Below are 21,476 nucleotides of genomic sequence, written 5' to 3'. Positions count from 1 at the left end.
GTAGAAGCAAAACAATGAACTTCCAAAGTTGCAAAATTTTGCACAAATGCCTATTTGCAAAAATCTGCAACCTTTTTTCTTACACCAGAAAGTGACTTAAAACGAGTTATTAATGTGCCCCTATATTGTTAACTACACTCTCAGTAATTGCAGATTGCAGGGGCAGTCTATAGAGATTAAAGTCAGTTACAGTGGAAGCATGTCGGCGTAGGAGCTGCAAATACAAAACTGAGAACTATTTACTAATGCTGTCTGAAAGTTAGTCTTAAAATGCACCAGATTTATCGTAGTAGCACTGCTAAATGATAAATCTGTTGAATTGTAACGGTCGAGTCTAAGTTTTGACCACCTATTAGTTGGCTTAGTTTACTACCATTTGAAACTAAGTGTCTAAAAACACACAGTAAGGGGGAGTCCAGACAGAGGCGGATGTGCTGTGGAATTTCTGTACGTAACCTCAGCACGGAAATTTTGCAACCTTTTCAATAGCGGCAGAGTAGATGAGATTTTGAAATCTCGTCCGTAAACTGCGGAAATAATCCACACAACTGTGCGGAAATTGACATGGGAAGTGAAATTCAATTCTGTTGCATGTGAATGTTATTGCAGTTTCCGCTGCAGAATTCACCTCTTCTCAATGAGGGTGCATCTATCGGATATTTTTGGTGTATAAATAACTAGCCCTAAGATGGGAATAACTCTTTAAAGTTATGTTTCCATTGGGCAAAGTTGTGGCCGAAATTTGTTACTATAAGGCTTGTGTCACACACACGTATTTGCACAGTGTTTCTTGCACAAAATCTGCAGTGAATAGAAACTATTGATTTCAATGGGTTTGTTTTCATAAGCTTATCTTGCACTCGCATTTAATTCACGCAAAAAAAACAGCATGGAGTGGCTGCAGCTCCACGGCTGCTTATCCCTCAGTGGCACTGCAACGGGTGCACACACAGATGGCAGGATGTGTACCCGGGTTCCTCCTCCTACCCTGACATCTCCTCCTTGGTTCCACAGGAGAAGGGAGGAGAAATCCAGGCGCCACACTTCCATCCGCAAACAGAGGAGCAGCAACACTTTGAAGATAAGGAGGAGGTAAGTATGTCAGTCTTAGGGGGGTGCTATTACCACTGAGGCCACTCTGCACGTGGCAGTGTACTTCAAGCTGACTTAGGTCGCTTTCACACAGCCGTGAAAAATCGCACGAGATTTGTGTGTTGCGAGATGCACAAATCTCACATGAATATGAACCCCGTTCTTTTGAATGGGGTCATAAATGCCTCGCGTCTGCCGCTACATCACATGCAGAAGCGCAATATTGGACAGTTTCATGGCCCGATATCGTGCTCTGTTTTTGTATTCAGGATAAATTACCTTGTTGGCACTTTTTGATAAATGAGTGCGTTTTGGGTTGCAGTTCGGGTGCTTTGTCTCTAAAAGGTCCACCATCACTTCTATAATACATGCGCATGGAGAGGAAAATATCTGTAAAGAATCAGCAGCATTTTATGCCTACTTATGCGTTATATTTCAATCCTTAAAATACAAGGGCTAAAATCCGCAGTCGATCTGCAACAAAAACTGTGCCCAAATCCGTACCATGTAGGTGTGGACTTGGCCACTTTGGATATCCAGCGTATTACTGGCAATTTTTCCACTGTGGCAATCCTGCAGCAGATCCACTGTGTATAAAGTCTCCTTAAGACTCCTTCTACAATGGTGCCCAGCCACTCCGTTGTCAGGGAACAGCCGTCAGCCCCACAATGGGTGGCTGGAGTGCTGCTCTGCAAGGACAAACAGTGAAGGGGTACAGAGCTCGGCTAGCGCTGCCTCCTCCTTTAGGGCTCATGCCCACGAGCATCGCTGAATACGCCCGCAGATTCACGCCGCAGGAGTACCGCGATTTAAAAACAAAAGTGTCTACTGGTGATCGCAGAATTCCGCGGACTCTTATGATGCTATATTAATGGAGACATCCTGCGGTGTGAATCCACGGCACATAGAACATGCCGTGATTTATTTCCCGTGGTAGAATTTCGCATGTGAGCATTGGCAGGCAGAAAGGTATTAGGTTCAATTGAACCTAATAGCTGCGGAATTCACTTGCGGATTTTCACCGCGGGAGACAAAGTAGAAATCAGTTTGTGGGCATTCACCTTTACTCTTGGGAACAGTGGGGGTCCCAGAAATCAGACCCCTACTGATCGTGAAGTGATATGCCATCCCTACTAGATGGGTATGACCCTTTAATACATCAGAATTCAATATGTGAGGAGGTGCACACTTGCAAAGGCAAAAATACGCTTTCCGCTATGGAGCATATTAGCACAGGAACCGGAGTTGTTTTGTTTTTTTTTTGACTATACAAATTCTGCGCTAGGGAGTGCAAGTTTAAAAAAAAAAAAAAAAAAGCAGGAACATAGGGCAGAACCTATTTATCTCCCACATAGTACTAGTGTGCAAGATAGTGGAAACGAAATCATTGAAATCAATGGGAGGGGGGGAAGCTAGTTTCACAATGGGAAATGCTTTGCCTTTATTATCAAACAGCGCCAAGATGCATCACACCAGAACAGAACGCGTTTCAACCCGTGGGGTCTTGATCACCTCTGAAGTGTGAGTTGTAATTGCATCTATTTAAAAACAAGCTTGAAAATGGCCTGCGTTTGGGCTGACACGTTGCTTCTGTTAAAATGGACTTGATACATATTTTGATGTGAAATTACAACAAAGGATTCCCGTGTGCTGCCTGCCACATCTGCCTCTGTTTTAACCCCATTCATATATATGGAATTGCTTTTCACCTGCCCTGTGTGAATATACCCTAATACTTCTCTCCTGACTGCAGCCCTTTTATTACTATTTATGGGTTACTTGTCAAAGGTACAGTGGAAATCTTTCTTCTAGTTAATTTCACAACTATTTATTTTCATTAGTGCCATAGCAATAAGCAGGAAATATTCCTCCCTGGGATAGTTTACGTATAGCAAGAAAAATATGACATTATTACGATTGTCAAACAGCATGACCAAGAACTGACAGATAAGACTGATTAAACAGCGAATCTGTACAGGGGAATCAAAAAGAATGGTGCAAAAATAACTGATTCTTCATCCATGAATTGACATCCAACATCCAGAATGACATGAAAAGATAAAAAAAAACAAGTTTTTATTGCATCTTACATACATTCAATGTGGGCGCTGTTGGTGATGCAACAGATGTCAAGTCGGTAGTCCAGTTCTGGCCACCAGCCTCCCGGCATATCCTCTGTTATCGATTCCACTGCAGCAGATATGCCTTAGGTCCTCTGGTGCCAATGGGGAGCGCCTTTAAGGAGACAAAGAAATGACTGTGGAGGCCAACAGTAAGGAGAATGCAGACCTGTACAAACTGTTAGATGCTCCATATCCTGGAAGAGACGCTACTCCTTAGGGCTCATGTCCACGACCGTGTATTACATGTGCATTGCACGGATGCTTGATATGTGGTGAATGGACATTCATTGATCTATGCACTCTAGCGTGTAGACACTGCGTATCGATATGCATGCGAAATAGATTGCAGCATGCTCTATTTCTCTGTCTACATACGCAGCGTGAGCCTTTACATTTTTATAGGTTGCGTATGATCACTGTCCATAAGTAATACATTGCGTATTCATATGCATCCCCGCTCTAACAGCGGGGAATTTAAAAAAAATAAAAGGGCTTTGCAACCAGCACTCCATTCAGTCTCATTCTTATTGTGGGAGTGCAGTAACACCATAGTTAGGATGGGGGACACGGGACCCCTGATCTTGAGATCAGCAGGGGTGTTTAGTGGGGGGGGGGGGGGGGGGGGTCTCACCCTTACCAGCCCTTAAATCTTATCCACAGGATAGGGGATAAACTTGTAATTGTGGTACAACCCCTTTAAGTATACAGCTGGACTAAAAAGCATAGTTTGCTACACATTTCCAAAGAGGTGAGTTAACTGTATATAGATCTATACTGGCCAAATGTATGCCAAAAGGACACTTGTGGTATATGTCCAGTGATGTATGGGTATGTTGGTGGCATACAAGTTTCATGTTCAGTATTTGCGTATATGACAATGACAACTTGGTATTGGAGGAAAAAGTTCTCTTATCTAATCTTAAAGGGGTTGTCTCGCGAAAGCAAGTGGGGTTAAGTAGTTCTGTATGGCCATATTAATGCACTTTGTAATATACATCGTGCATTAAATATGAGCCATGCAGAAGTTATTCACTTACCTGCTCCATTGCTGGCGTCCCCATCTCCATGGTGCCGTCTAATTTCAGCGTCTAATCTCCCGATTAGACGCGCTTGCGCAGAAGGGTCTTCTCCCATCTGTTCGGTCCGGCACGAGCGGCATTCTGGCTCCGCCCCCTCTACGTGTCATCGCGTAGCTCCGCCCCCGTCACATGTGCCTCATATTTAATGCACGATGTATATTACAAAGTGCATTAATATGGCCATACAGAAGTACTTAACCCCACTTGCTTTCGCGAGACAACCCCTTTAATTTTATCCATATAAGCAGTGAAACCTTTTAGAGAGGACTATTTAAAATTGCATTGATAAATGGTCTTCTAGAGGGTGTTTCCTTGAGACCAGAGCCCAATACACATAGGATATATGATCACTGAAAATCTATAATCAAATTTACATACATACACAAATTTATTCCACATTTCTATTTTTAGTAGTTTAAAATGACTATACTGCACATAATATCAAGGAGGATGCCTAAAGCACCATTTAGACGGATTAATCGCTCGAAATTCATTATAACGATAAGTGAGCGATGCTTTTGCTTTTAAAGATCGATGTTTTTAACCTAAGGAAATGGTTGGGAAATGTCGGGCTTTTCAGTCGTTGTATCATCATTGTGTAGTGTTTGCATTGATAACTCCCCTAAAATCGCTGGACGACTGAACAGTGTCATTTTGACCAAACGAAAAGCAAACGGCTGAACGATGGATTTTAAGCAGACTGAAAGACAACGATCTGCAAATCTTTAACGAAAACTGCACGACGAGCGCAAGATAGACACAACGATTATCGCTAAAGGCCGCCTGCAGACGAGCGGGTCGGATCCGGCAGCGAGAATTCTCGCCGCAGGACCCGACCCGAGAGCCTGCAGGGACGAGCGCGTACTCACCCGCACCTGGCGGCCCCGGCTCTTTCATGTGCCGGCCGCGGCGCAGCCGGCGCATGCGCAGACGGGAGTCGGGTGAGTGCGTGCCCCGCACAAAAATAGGACATGCCGCGGTTTGTTTGCCACGCGAGATTTCGCACGGCCAAACCGCGGCCGTCTGCATAGGAGTGCGTATTGTAATGCACTCCTATGCAAACTTTCAGTGGCGGAAATCCCGCCGCGGGATTTCCGCCCATGTGCAGGCGGCCTAAACAATGGCTTTTGAGCGAATTTGTGAACTACTTGTCTACAGAGGTGTGTGAGTCAGAGATGGGCTCAGCTCCTAACAATCTGCAGTGCGCTGATCCCCCTGATCAACACTGTACAGCTACTCTACTTTTCCCACAGCTACTACTGGAATCCCTTATTACTATACAGTATTGTCTGTATCAGGCTGCTACTACTTGTATCCAGTATGCAAAATATGGACATCAGTAAGCAATAAAGAAAGCTATATAATTGTAACAATTGTTTCATTTATTTGGAAAAGCAAACAAATACAGAGTACTACAAATCATGTATAGAGTGTGCGCGCCATCTAGTGGTCAATGACTGTTACTAAAATACAGAGTTTCTGCAGAATGTGAATCAGTGTTAGTCCTTGTTGTGTGAATGTCTCTACCAATATGTGTAATGAATGGCAGTATTGCCATAAATTTGTTATTACATGTATAGTACAGAACTTGATCCATAGTAAGTTTGGTCATACATAGAAAAGATAGAGCTCCATAGCAAAGATCAAATGGGCCCATTATTAAAGTGCTGGATTTTGGCATCCAAGATAGAGGGGACTGGTGTCTGTTTTCCCACTATTCTGTTTTGATGACCCTTAAAGGGACGCTGTCATCGAATATAAGCATCATTAACTAAGGCCGCCTGCAGACGGGTGGGTCGGATCCATCGGCGAGAATTCTCGCCGCGGGACCCGACCTGAGCGCATGCAGGGACCAGCGCGTACTCACCCACTCCCACCGGCTCCGGCTGTTTGATGTGCCGGCTTGCCGGGCAGCTGGCGCATGCGCAGACCAGAGCCAGCGGCGGGGGAGTGACATTTCTGTGCGGGGCTCTGCGAACCCCACACAGAAATAGAGTATGCCGCAATTTGTTTGCCGCACAATATTTCGCACGGCCGTCTGCATAGGATTGCGTTTGTTAACGAAATACTATGCAGGCTTCCAGCGGCGGAAATTCCGCGGGAAATCCCACCGCGGAATTTCCGCTCGTGTGCAGGGGGCCCAAGTTATGGTGCTTACAATTTAGGTGATGCAGTCTGTGGAGCCTCTTGTCCTACTCACCTGGTCCCCCATTCCTAATCTGTCCTCCAGGAACTTAGCCACCTTGACTCTTTTCAAAAGGCTTTGCATGTATGTGCATTCCCATTCATCTCTAAAAGAGTTTATGGCCATTGCTGCATTCAATCTGACATAACTGCAGGTGGGAGAAGCATCCCCACAGTGACAAGAGCTGGACATGGGACTCCAGTTCTCCAGACTGGTTGTGGTTTCAGTGGTCAGACCCCCACCGATCAGACTTTTATCACCTGTCCTAAAAGTCTCATTTTGGCACAACCCCTTTAATCTAACTAGATTCCAACTTCAAAGGGGTATTCTGGAGAGAAAAAAAACTTTGCTGTGAGATGTGTTTAAGCTAAACAATTTACTGATATAGTTGTTGTATTGCAAATTTTTTGTGAGATCTGTATCTCACTCGCCCCTGGCCAAAAGGCCTATAGCTTCTAATTTTCCACAGCGTGTCACTCCAGTACTCCCTCTTCCCTATTGGGACATGACTATATTTCACTGAACCCCGACCTTCCATCTGGGTCTCAAAGGTCACTTTTGTATTAATGCATTCCAGATCTGAGGCCATTGGATCGAGAACCACAATGACAAAGTGTTGCTATGTTCTGGAGAAATTATGGCAAGACCAAGCTCAATGCAAGAAACAAGTGTTCAGCCTTAAAGGGAAAAGAGGAAGCAGATGGTTGGAAGAGAAGCCTGAAGAGGTTTTGGGTAAAGGTGGTCCTTCTCAGGGGCAAAGTTGGTGTAACCCCTGTGGCTGGGCTGGCGTCAGCACCTGCTAACTATGTCCTGCAGAGGCAACAGGAAGATTGTTCTCTAAAGAATGTAAATAAAGAACACAAACTAATGATGCTAGGCACTGCAATGAATGAATGAGCATTTATTCATTATTGTTTCTTTGCCACGACCGCCCCTTCTCTCAAATGTGATTTTCTGATGGGAATAGGGGTGGTAAAAGGGTGGGGAAGTGGAAGAGATTGGGAAGAGAGTTATGGGGTTAGGGAGAGGATGTGGATTGTGGAAGGGAAAGATTTATAGGGTAAGGAAAGGAATAGGGTTATGGGGGCTGGGAGTGGTGGGGAAGATTCAGGAAAGCAGAGTTTTCATCCATAATCTTTAGATTTCTTGGGGACGCAGCAGGTAAAAAGTCTTCTGCAAGCTCTAAATAAAGAAGAAAACAAATGTGAGACTTTCATAAAAGACAGGTCTTAAGAAAACAGTGAAAAACTTTATAACAAGAAAAGACTCCCTGCCAACAATCCTAATCACTGCAGCCAAACTACTCATCCCTCTAGTGCAGCGGAACAAAGAACCCCCCTTCCCTAACCAAATGGGAAAACAAAATACACCAAATATACTGCTTTGAGGAACTCATAAGCTGGGAGAATGGCACCAGAAATTTCTAAAAATCTGGTCACCATGCATTGATTTAAAAAAAACCCAAAAAAACAGAAGGATACAATAATATCAATCTGCTATCCCACTTCTGCTTAACTCAAACACATCCACCTCATCCATTGAGGGTTTCACATACAGTTGAGGAAATACCTAATAAATACCCAAATAGCAAGTCTTCAGGCCAGAATCTACTACGAATCAACGTAGATGACTCTACCCTAATCCTCCCACTCTTACCTTTCCCATTTTTTATTGGTTTATAGGTTACTATTTTTATGGTTATTGACACCACCATTGTCTTATGAGGTGCGTAAAAGATAATCCTTATAGAATGAAAACATGAGAACATTCATGATCATTTTAAACTGACAGATTGTATCTCTTGTGAGACCTGCGTGTCTCAATCATAAATGTTTAAACATACAGGAAGAAATGTATAATCTGTATGGATGTGCTTCTCAGACCTATATGCTTTATTAAGCATTTCTTAAAAAAAGATATAAAAAAGAAATAAAGCATTGCTGACATCAGTGGTAGAGGTTCTGTTCGGAGCCTTCGGTGTAGATCATGCATGAAATGTTAAACAGAAAAGTCCTCCATGCAGAACCTTTATGTCCAGTAAAATGCTGGACGGGATAACAGAACCAAACAGACTCAGTCAATGGGGTCTGTTTAGTGCTGTATAGCTCCGTTGTAAGACTGAACCTTTTGGCCAGAAGATTTGGTCTTACTGCTCTCATAACAGAGAAAACAGGATCTACAACACAAATGTGAACATAGCCGAAGCCTGTCTTCCATAAACCCTAGAGGAAAAACCGTAGGACTTAAAGCACGTGTCAAACACAAGGCCCGCTGCCTTGTGTTATGTGGCCCGCGGCGTGCCGACGCCGCTGACCACTGCAGCAATTACCAGCTGGGGTGCCGCAGCTCCCCGCTGGTAATCACGCCGGCAGCGCTGATCCCGGCGCACAACGTCAGTGTGCAGCCAGGATCCTCCTCCCCGAGTCCCCTGCTCTTCAGTTCTGCAGGAGAGGACTCGGGGAGGAAGCGTTCCAAGCTACACACTGACGTCAGTGTGCATCCGGGAATCAGCGCGAGAAGAGGAGCGGCGCTGACAGCAGGGAGGAGGTAAGTAGATGGGTTGGGGTGGGGTTGCTTATTATTGTTAATGAAAGGGCTTATTACTTGGAGGTGGGGTATTGTTACTGGGGGGGGTCATTACTGAGGGGGGCTTATTACTGGGTGGGGGGCTTATTGTTACTGGGTGGGGCTTATTATTGTTATTTAAAGGGCTTATTATTGTTACTGAGGGGGGTCATTACTGAGGGGGCTTATTATTGTTACTGAGGGAGCTTATTACTGGGGGGGTCATCTTATTGTTGCTGAGGGGGGGGGCTTATTACTATTACTGAGGGGGGGGCTCATTACTGAGGAGGGCTTATTACTAGGAATCAGCGTGAGAAGAGGAGGTAAGTAGATGGGCTGGGGGGGCGCTTATTATTGTTACTGAAAGGGCTTATTACTGGGGGGGGTTATTGTTGTTACTGAGGGGGCTTATTACTGGGGGGGTCATTACTAGGAGGGGGGCTTTTTATTGTTGCTGGGGGGGCTTCTTATTACTGAAGGGGGGTTATTACTATTACTGGGGGGGCTCATTACTGAGGGGGCTTATTACTGGGGGGGGGTTAACGTTGCTATGGGTGTATTACTACTGAGGGGGTTAATATTACTAATTGGACCACTGTGGGGCTCATTATTTTTACTGGAGGCACTATCAGGGTCACTATTAGGGCTCATTCACACGGGTGTAATTCTATTTAGATTGCGCAAATACGTTGCATATTTGCGCTATCGAAAATAGCTTAGGCCTGTATATTTGCGTTTGCAAAAATGAACGCACGTGGGCCCATTGAAATGGTGAGCAAATATGCAGTAAATACATAGGTTTCCTGCGCATTCACCATGTATTTGCGCGGCCCATGCACAAGGGCGGAAATTCCACGGCGGGATTTCCCGCAGAATTACCACCCGTGGAAGCTGCCATAGGATTGCATTAGAAAACGCAATCCTATGCAGACGGCCGCCATTTGTCCACACGAAATCTCGCGCAGAAAACAAATCGCACCATGCTCTATTTCTGTGCAGAGCTCGCAGAGTCCCGCACAGAAATGTCACTCCCCGGCCGCTGGCTCCGCGCATCACCGGCTGCCCGGCAGCCGGCACATCAGAGCTGGAGCCGCGGGAGCAGGTAAGAATTCTCGCAGCGGGATCCGACCCGGCCGTCTGCAGGCAGCCTTACAATCGGCCCTTTGAAGGTCACCATAAGCCTGATGCGGCCCTCGGTGAAAATGAGTTTGACACCCCTGACTTAAAGAATGAATGAATAAGTCACCTGCTAAGTCTTCTCCATTTTTCAGGTTTTTTGATGCAAATGTCCAAAACCAAACCAAACCATTATATTATGTGGCATCAATGATGAACCGTGAACTATCGATGTCGTGTACTGTAATGAATACATATATAATACAGTTATAAATATCTGTAATGTTGTGGAATACATAGTGTATTTATACAATAAGCACATTCTAGATGATTCTGTACTTACAGTGATGGAGGCAAATTCTTCTATGATGGAGTCGATGGGAAGTCCGGTGGGTTGCTCATCTCCTTCCTCATCCTCTTCTTCCTCTCTATTGAACAACACATAACAAATACATTAATTTAGTTCTGGCAGCTAATGGGACCAGATAATATGAGAACTGGTAATGTAAAGGGCTAAACTGCCTCCCCCCCTTCCCCAACGGTATTTCGGGTGTGGCATATACTCTCTGCACTCGGCCGTCTGAACAGGTGCATAAACTGGAGATGCAGCCGTGACTTTGTTCACTGGATTTTTGCTGCACTGTGGCTGTGATTTGGCCAGCCAAATATCCATGTGAAGGAGCCCCAACTCTGCAGGGAAGACCCCTAGATGTAACATTAGAGAGATAGGGTAAATATGCTTCCCGATCGAAGACCATGGTGCTGTTATCAATTGTCTTTTCTGATCTGTGGAAGACAAAGAGAAAAATATATAAATATGACATTTACAGGTTATTAGAGATGATCGAACGTGTCCGTTACGGACACTTACGCACCCAGACACCGGCTTTCCCGAACACTTCAGTGTTCGGACGTAAATGTTCGGGGGCCGCCGGGGGGCGGGGGTCGCCGTGGCAGCGCGGGCGGCAGCAGCGGGGAACAGGGGGAGCCCTCTCTCTCTCCCTCTCCCCCCCACTCCCCGCCGCACCCCCCCGCGCTGCCACGGCGACCGCCGAACATTTTTCGCCCGAACACGGAAGTACTCGCAAAGTTCGGTGTTCGGGCGAAAAGGGGCGGGGCCGAACATGTTCGATCATCTCTACAGGTTATAAAATGGTCAGAAAAAGGAAATTTATATGAAAAAAATCTAGAAAAAAACAATGCAAGGAATTTTCTGCAACATTCAATAAGATTGCATATGATATTTTCTGGTGATATTATGGAGGATAAGTTCGCATTATTTGCCTGTGATTGGTGGATGCTGGTATCAGCTTCATTTCTAAATTCCTACTTTTATTATTGTGTTATATACAGCTCCATGTCCCTGAGGTGTGATTTTCCAATGAGTGTGGGGGGGTCATGTTTGTGAGGATTAGCATCAGATACTGGGGTAAACGTCAGTTTTGTGGGGGTCGTACAGTAAGATACCTACATCTGATCCAGGTTGTTCTTTATTTCCTTTTCAGGTATATCATCTTCGAAATCCTCATAAATCAGAGGTGCAGAAGGCACTGCTTCCTCCGGAATCCTTTAAGAGTAAAGAGGGTGACAATCTAGGACATCGTCTCTCTACTATAAGATATATAATCAGGAACATCAGCGCCTGCCATGAATGTGTCCCGTGTACCGACCCTACACATTATATATTACACTACATTACAAATAGATGGTGTCTGTATACAATAAGCACATTGTAGATGATTTTGTACTTACACAGTGATGTTATCAGACTGTCGGGGGAGGAATAGGTAAGTACTGTTTTTTTTTAATGGCAGAACCACTTAAAGCCCTGGTCTGTTGTGGACTTTAAGGTTGCAGTGAGTTTTAATATTTTTACCTCTCCATGTTCTAATAGCTATAATTTTATCATCAGCGGTACCATATAAGGGCTTATTTTAGTTGGATAATTGAATTATTTTTATGTAGACCATTTTGGGTTACATGGGGGATTTACTAATAAACTGTCTTTCCTTAAATTCCTCTTTTAGAAGGAGAATTAACAAAAAACAAGGAATTTACAAAAGCAGTACAGGAATAGGGTCATTTTGCTGGAAGATAATTACCCAAAGTAGACCACAGGGTATCAGTCTGTTGTCTGACGCCACCTGTGTAAGAAATGAAAGAATTATAAATATGACATTTAAAGGCAGAAAAACATTTATATACAAAAACCTAGAACAGACAAAACAAGGAATTTTCTGCAGTAATCAATCAGATTGTAGATTACATACTCTGGTAATTGTATGAAGGATTATTGTGTATTTGCCTTTAATGGCAGCAAGCTGCTATTGGTTTCTTTTCACTTCTAAGATTGCAATGCGGATGAGTAACCTGATAATAGGGGCTGCTGTATTCCCCCTTCTAGTATTGTGGTATTTTTTGGCCCCTTGTCACTTAGGCCTAATTTTCTGCATAGTGTAGGGGGTCATACCACCAGATAGCACCAGATATTTAGGTAACAGACACTATCATGTTAGTCCTGCAGTCAGATACTTACATGCCTTCCAAGAAATCTTTCAGTTGTTTCTGTGGTATCTCATCATGCAGATCCAGTGGGACCCCATTGACATCCTCCTCCTGGGTCCTAGTAGAAAGAGGGAGATAATCTAGGAAATAGTCTGTCTACTATAAGATATATAATCAGGAACATCAGCACCTGCCATGAATGTGTCCCGTGTACCGACGCGACACATCTATTATCTGTAATGTAGTATAATATATAGTGTCTGTATACGATAAGCACATTGTAGATGATTCTGTACTTAGTGATGTCATCAGATCCTCTAATGATGGTGTTATTGACAATTTCGGTCTATTTGTTGCCTCCGTCCTCGTCTTCTTCTCTGTTAAACACATCACATATATAGAAACTAAGCTCTGGTAGCTAATAGAGAATAATATGATAACTGGAAGCATAAAATCGAAAATCTCTAGGTGGTCGGGTTAACCCCTTAAAGGGGTTTCGTCATACAAAAAAAAATAAAAAATCAATACTTATCTATTCCTCCCCCATCAGTCTTCTTGTCGTATCTTCACCTCACCAATCTTCTCCTGGCTCTTACTGTCCCCCGGTTTACCTCCCCTCCAGCTGGCCAGATCCTCATCTTCCTGTTTTGAAGTGTCCATTGTCAGCATTCTTCTTGCAGGTCAGTGTACGGTATGTCACTAGTGATGTAACGTATACTTACCTGCAGGAAGGAAAATGCCAGCAATGTACGCTTTATCACAGGAAGAAAAGGATCCGGTTGGCTGGAGGTGAGGTGAACCGGGGAACTGCAGGAGCCAGAAGATCGGTGATTCACTGGAGCGCCCAAGACGCTCCAGTCCGACACATGAAATACGTTGTTAGTTTTGTATGACTCTAATAACATTGGTTACATGTTTGTCACATTTGTTTTTGTCATATCCTTCCATTTATCTAAATAGCATCCAGGGGTCATACACAAGGATACTTACATCTCATCTGGATATTCATGCTCAAACTTGTCCATAATATGTCGTTTGCTAATACTTGCCAACTCTCTCTCCATACTGTTAAAGAGTAAATAGGTTAGTGAGAATCTAGATGTCTGGGTCACCAATTATATATAGGACTCTACATTATACATCATACCATTATATAATAATTCATTATGGCCTCTTATCATTTCTGTGTTGCCCCTCCAGATATTGAGGACCTTTATAGCCCCCAAAACTCACCACATAGTATGTACAGATAGCACAAGCATTAACATACTTGATTTAACACATTAACCTGACGCTCTGACTCAGTAAGGAAAATTATAACAATGCATTATGGGCTTTAAAAAGAATTGATCAGATGTGATTTCCCACTTTCACCACAATAGCAGATGAAGTCAGATGTTTGTACTGCAGGCTAACTATAGATCACAGTCAACTGAAGTGTAATCGAGGAACAGAAAGCATTTGTTTCATTGGTTCCAGCAATATGAGTTCAAGTTTCTCCTTTCTATATATCTGCCCATCATAACTCACTTTGGTTACCAAAACATAACAACAAGTGGCCTGACGAGTTGTGTAATTACCCGCTGGGTCGTGAGCATTGGAAGTGCTGAAGACAAATGTTACATATGATCATTAAAATGTGGTATGTTAATAATTGCTAAATTAAACCTGTTGCTCCCATTGAGGCTTCATTTAGTTCTAACAGCTAAAATGCCACCATTTTCCTTATACAGCAAGGCATAGCAGAAAATCTGCATCAAAATCTATGCTATTTGATACAGATCTGCAGCAGATTTCAGCCACTTCAATTGAGTCCAGTTAATCCAATAGGGACGCACCCCCCCCACCCCCCCATTTTTTGTTTTTTCCTCCCCCCTTTAAAAACTCATAACTCTTTTATTTGGCCATTGACATAGATGTCTGAGGGCTTGTTTTTGTGGGATGAGTTGTATTTTTCAATGTTACTATATAATGTACTGAAAAACCTTAAAAAAAGGGAGTGAAATGAAAAAAAAAACTCCGCCATCTTTGAGTGCGTCTTGTTTCTACAGCATACATACTGCAACAAAAAATGACATAACTTTATTCTATGGGTCAGTGCGATTACTATACCAAATTTGTATCGATTTTTTTTTTTGCTGTACTACTTATTTTTTTTAAAAGATTTAATTTTTTTAAATTTTCTGCAGTCATCTTCTGATAATCATAACGTTTTTATTTTTCCATCAACATACTTGAGCGAGGGCTCATTTTTGAGAAACGTTATGTAGTTTGTTAGTTCCATTTTGGAGTACAAACAGCTTTTTGATCACTTTTTAATACATTTTTTTTATTGGAGACAGGGTGATTACAAGAGCCAATACTGGTGTTTATTTTTTTCAGATGACATTCACAGCGCAGGGTAAATAATGTGTTACATTGAAGGATCTGACTTTTATAAATGCAGCAATACCAAAAATGTTTTTGATTTATTATTTAGATTTTTTTAATATAAATATGCCCCAATATTTTTTTTTAAGTTTTATCTTTAATTTTTTTAATAATTACTACAACTTTTAAAAATATTTTGTTTAAGTCCAGAGGGGACAAGAATTTGCGATGCTTTGATTGCTGCTGTAGTATGATGTAATGCCATGGCAACCTGTAATCTTATCGTGGGGGCAGTGCAATACCCACGAATGTCGATCGGGGCATTTAAATGCCACTATCAGAATTGATGGGTTCCACAAAGAAATATGAGCTGAGCAGCAATAAAGTGCAAAAGATTCTTCACCTCATGGAAAAGAAATTGTATTTGCTCCACATAAAACAAGCAACGTTTCGGCCACCTTAGTAGCCTTTGTCAAGCTGATTAAAATGCACAACACAAAACACAATGTATACAGGTTCCCACTAATCACAGACAAATGTTAAAAAAAATCAAAAAAAAAAAAAAATCACCCACCCCCTATTTGTGGAGCCTTTGTGGATTACTGAAGTTCAATCCATTGCTGATCCTGCAAAACTAGGTGCCTCCCCTTATTGGTATTGGTAGTGCTGCTGACAAACACTGCTTTTCATACTGTGCATATAAAGGATTAACAGCTCCGATCCGCGACGCTGCTTATTGGAGCTGTAGCAATCCTACATACATATCCCGAATCTGCAGGATGTAACTGTATCTTCTGTAACATTAAGGGGTTCAATGGGTGAAATCTGCTGCAGCAACAATCCACAGCAAACAGAATGTATTTTGATGCAGATTTTGACGTGGATTTTCTGCTGCAGAAAATTTGCACTAAATCCACCACGTGTGAATGTAACCTAATAGAATCTGAATTAACCATAGCATAGTAATACAATACAGGATGTTATAATTAGGGAGACCTAAAAATAAGCAGACTGGCACAATACCGTATTCTAGACATATTGGACTGCTGAAAACTGTATATATATTCGCTGCAGGCCTCAGCAGGTGGACTCCGCATATGGCAGTGTGAGCCTGGCATTATTCAGATCGCTACCTGTAATACATAATTTAAAAGAAGTCCCCAGGAACGCTTGCCGTCCTGCAGTTCCAGGAATAGCTTGTTGAGTGCCTTCTGTTTGAGACCGCCGCACATCAGCAAGCTTACGAAGCTTCATAGCGCGCCACTTTTCACACCTTATCCCTTCCACTGAAGTCAAAAAACACCCCCAAAAAAGTGTCAAGTTTGCAGCAAGCATGGGAGAAAGAGGGATACCCCTTTTATTGCCCGATGTGCCCATCGCAAGCGGACCTCCATAATTACCCCAGTTTTCAGACATATTACACAGTTTACACTATTATTTTTATCTAAGTTTTAGGGCATGGAGGGTGGGGGGGATGCTTTTTAGGGAGTCAATTTTTTTCTGCACAAGTGTGAAATGGAGCCTGGAATTCATTCAGTTGTGCCCTGAAATTCAATGGGTGTTCCCTCCATTATAGGCCAACCATGTGTCTTATAAGTAGATTGGGGCTACAATGGAGGTGTTCCTGAACACAGAAGAGCTAGTGTTATAACAGATGGTGTGCATCTCCCCAGTTTTTCCTGCTTGAAAAGGGAAACTATCATGAAAGTGACATTTATGAAAAAAAAATATTCTATTTATTTTTTACATGCTTTATAATAGCTTTTGAGGTCAATGCTCAGTACATACCTAGATAAATGGGCTAAGGGGTCTTGATCACTTTGGGGGGACATTCTATTGTTTTGGTACTTTGATGGCTCTACAAGTGAGCAATGGGGCTTGGAATTTATTCAGTTGTGCCCTGAAAGCCAAAGGGTGTTCTCTTCATGAGAGGCCTAGCCATGTGTCATGCTGTGCCATCTGTAAGCAGATTGGGGCTACAATGGGTATGTTTCTGAAAACAGGACAAAACAGGAGTTCGATTTTGGGCTAAAAGTCTTTCATTTGTGTGCTGTAGAAAAAAATGTTATTAAAATAACACAATTGGCAAAAAAATGAAAATCATAATTTTTTCCTTCTGCTTTAGGCCGCCTGCACACGGGCGGAAATCCCGTGGCGGTATTTCCCGTGGGATTTCCGCCACTGAAAGTTTGCATAGGAGTGCATTACAATACGCACTCCTATGCAGACGGCCGCGGTTTGGCCGCGCGAAATCTCGCGCGGCAAACAAACCGCGGCATGTCCTATTTTTGTGCGGGGCACGCACTCACCTGGCCGCCGGCACATGAAAGAGCCGGGGCCGCCAGGCGCGGGTGAGTACGCGCTCGTCCCTGCAGGCTCTCGGGTCGGGTCCCGCGGCGAGAATTCTCGCTGCCGGATCCGACCCGCTTGTCTGCAGGCGGCCTTACTTAGATTCATTTAAAAGCTGTGGAGTCAGAATGCTCAGTACACTTCTAGATGAATTAGTTAGGTGGTCTAGTTTGCAAAATGGGGTAATTTGTGGGGGTTCTCCATCATTTTGGCGGCTCAAGGGCTCTACAAGTGTGCTATGGGGCCTAAAACGCCTTCAAGTAAATTTCTGTTCTGAAAATCCTCAGCTGCTCCTTTTGGTTTGGCCCCCTGTTGTGCATTAAAATATAAGAATGGGGTCACAGTGGGTATGTCTTGGAACACAGGGCAAACAGGAGTATCCATTTTGGGGTGCAAATTCTCATTTTCATGTGCACTATAGAAAAAAATATGTATTTAAAATGACAAATTTGCAAAAACATGAAATTTTATTTTTTCTCCTCTAAATTGCATTAACTCCTGACAAAAACTGTGGGGTCAAAATACTCATGACATCCCTCAGTGAATACATTGAGTGTATTTTTTAAAATCGGGTCATTTGTGGGGGGTATCATTCTGATACCTATGACCCTTTGCAATCTTGGCTTGGTGGAGGAAAACAAAGTATTCCTCAAAATGTTAATGTTTTAATTTGTATGTCTTTTAAATAGTTTAAAAAACTTATGTTTTTCCAATGTGCTTCCAGAATAAAGTACAGAGAGAAATATTTTATTTTATCAAAACTTTGTACAGTATGTTTGCACATATGACATATTGCAGTTAAAAATTAAAAAAAAAAGAAAAATTAGTTCCCAATTTTCCCAATTTTGGTGCTTTTAATAAATATACCCCAAATATATATATAAAAAACCATAGCTAGAAGTTATTTTCAGGGTAGAGCTTATATTTCAAGCCCCTCACTGAAAATCCCTGCGGGGGTTGCCTTCACGCCATTGCCTTCAATGGGGCGGCAGCAGCGTCGACCCCATTGAAAGCAATGGGATAGCATTGCGTTCCTCTGCCACAATTGTGACAGCTGTGGCAGGGAATTCTTTCAACCCCACGGGATGTCCCATCATCACTGAACACTGACAGTGCTGTCAGTGTTCAGTGATGAGGGGACTCCCCGCGGGGATTAACGGAACACGAGGGGACTAAGAAGTTAACACTGGCCAGAAGCACCTTTTAAAATGTCCTGCTGTAGGCAGTGGGGAAGCTATTGGCAGCACAAACGTTTCCATTAACTCCTGCTCTCATAGGAGCCAATGGAAACTCCTGCAAAACGCCCACCAAAGATAGTGCATGTCATATTTTTTTTTTATGTGCAATGTGTTTGACTGTCCTATTGAAAACAATGAGTGATGCGTTCTAAGGGACACGAAAAAAATAGGACATGCAGCGATTTTTTACCTAACATCGCTGTGAGGGAAAACATCGTTCAGGTGTATGCCTCATTCACATTTTTCACATTGCCTTGTGCGTCTTTACGGTTTCCCCTGTTTTTTCACAGTTATTATTTTATTTGCTTCATTTACGTATCATGTATATAAGGCTGCTGCGTTTTACCAGCGTAGGGACCGGCGTATCCCTGCGTAATGTTACATTTTTGCTGGGCAATAACAGCGTATGTTACACATGCTGTCATGCACTGGCTTCCTAGTTTCTTTCTATCTTTGACTTTCTTCTGATATTTCCTAGCAACCTGAGACTAAATGCCGTACACTATATCATTGCGCATGCACTGTGTTCCAAATGCACCCATAGAAAATAGGGCTGCACGTGTGTAAAATGCAGTAAAATAGAAGAACCTGCATTTTTTTTACACTTTTAATTTATGCAAGAAATATACACAAGTGTGAACAGATCAATGAAAATCAATGTACTTTCATTGGCTCTATTCCCCTCATATTATGCACACGTACGCTGTGCGTAATACGCAATGAAATGACACTCATCCTTTCTATATATTATAATGAAGATATTATTATGATTTAATATTAATGTAATTGTTTAATTAGTAGGAATTTTTAATGAGGGTATTTATGGGTATTTTTAATTCTGTCATGTATGATTTATTGGGTAATTTATATCTGATAATCAGGATTCTGTTGATGGCAATGTACGCACGCACACTGCACAATTGCTAGGACCCTGGATGCTGGGATGGATGTCCTTTAGCCTCAATGGGCGCTCTGTGCACGCAGGAGACCTGACTTGGTTTGTATATGCCCCGATTATTCTGAGTGCCATGGTCACTGTCCACTTCCTCTTCTGGGCGACCTGGTGCATGCGCGGTTAGTTGGTTGTGGCGCTATCTTATGTTATTACACGTGGCATCTGACAAGTACACTCATTGTCCCAAAAAAAAAATCAAGCCTGTAGAAGCTTTCATTTTTCTGCAAAACTCAGCATGCAGTTACATCTCAGGCAGATATGCAAATGATTGGAGTTGGAGTGATTAGATGAACGGTCTTGCCACCCAAAGCCCTAAAAGTGGTTCCACCACTTGTGTAGAGCTTGTTGATCACTAGACGCCTTTACGACGAAATGGAAGAGATTCCACCCAGTTAACAGTTTCAGAGGCACATTTTTGGAATGCGTGAACCTGGATGGTTGTATTGACGAATTGTCCACCACGTGGGCCATTCTGGCCAAACTGTTAGGCGGTATTAGGACCAGTGGATGCATGAGGGCACACAACACAATCGAGCCCATAACGTTAACAGAACACCAGTGGAAAGGATCGTCTAAATGCACAAGGAGCTCCAACTGTTTTGTTCTTTGCCATCCAGAAACAGGTGGCGCCATTGTTACAGGCCCTTGTGTCTCTCTGAACCATTTCCAGGGACTTGGATAAAGGACATTCAGTCTCATGACACCCATTGCGTGGAATAGGTTTGTCTCCATTGATTAATCCAGGTTTAATTTTGGCACTGATGACAGCAGTGTTTATGTCTGGAGACCTAGGGGCGAGCACCTCAGTTTTATCTTTGCGGTGGAGCGGCACACTGGCCCCACTGCTGGTGTGATTGTCTGGGAGGTCATCACATACAATAATAATCTTTATTTGTATAGCGCCAACATATTCCGCACCGCATACAACAGTACAACATACAACAGTGTCACCCCTAGTACTGGTACAAATGGCAATGACAGCTCAGTGATATGTTCCAGACATTCTGCAGCCACGTGTTCCTCTCATGGCTTCCAAGAGGAATTTTCCACCAGGATAATGCTCAGCTGCACACGCACAAGGATGTCACAGTAATGTCCCCACAACATTACCACACTTCTGTGGCTGCCCAGTTACCAGATTTATCGCCAATAGAACATGTATGAGACCATGTGAGATGCAAACTTTGACAGCCTACTAGTTTGCAGGATTGAGAAGCTTAGTTACAGCAAATGTGGACTGATATGCTGCAGATACCATACGGAACCTGTGTGCCTTCATGTCCGCCCGTATCACATCTTGCATCCAAGCTAGAGGCAGTAAAACCAGGCACTAGAGCTTCCATGCACACCCATATCACATCTTGCATCCAAGCTAGAGGCAGTAAAACAGGGCACTAGAGCTTCCATGCACACCCATATCACATCTTGTATCCAAGCTAGAGGCAGTAAAACAGGGTACTAGAGCATCCATGCTCATCCATATCACATCTTGTCTCCAAGCTAGAGGTGGTAAAACAGGGTACTAGACCCTCCCATCAGTCAGTTTTTTTTTCTTACTGTATGCGTAACTACGATCGCTGCTACGTTTTTTTTTTCTTTCTCAGGCTTTTCAAACTGTGCCATAGCACAAGACTTAGAAAAAATTAGCAGGGAGATAGGTCCTTGATGAACCAATCACAGCCACTAATAAAACTTTCCATTGATGGAAAGTTCTATCAATGTCTGGGATTGGTTAATCGAGCGCCGCGGCTCAGGCAATCAATGCAGTGCTCAATGAACTAATCGGAGCCAGCACTTCTTGGACGCAGGATTTATAAAACACTAAGGCCGCCTACAGACGGGCGGGTCAAATCCGGCGGCGAGAATTCTCGCCACAGGACCCGACCCGAGCGCCTGCAG

General features: G+C 43.1%; 1 protein-coding gene across 1 annotated transcript in view; it reads left to right on the top strand.

The window, feature by feature from the left end:
- LOC136620153 (regulator of microtubule dynamics protein 2-like) overlaps positions 1-21,476 on the top strand; it is a gene marked incomplete at its 5' end in the record, with an annotated part of 371,477 nt that overhangs the window by 241,188 nt on the left and 108,813 nt on the right. The gene's annotated exons all lie outside the window — the stretch shown is intronic.

Source organism: Eleutherodactylus coqui, chromosome 3 (assembly GCF_035609145.1).
Source record: "Eleutherodactylus coqui strain aEleCoq1 chromosome 3, aEleCoq1.hap1, whole genome shotgun sequence".
In the NCBI taxonomy this organism is placed as follows: Eukaryota; Metazoa; Chordata; class Amphibia; order Anura; family Eleutherodactylidae; genus Eleutherodactylus; species Eleutherodactylus coqui.
Note: the sequence above shows the minus strand (reverse complement) of the source record. Positions and strands in the feature narration are given on the sequence as shown.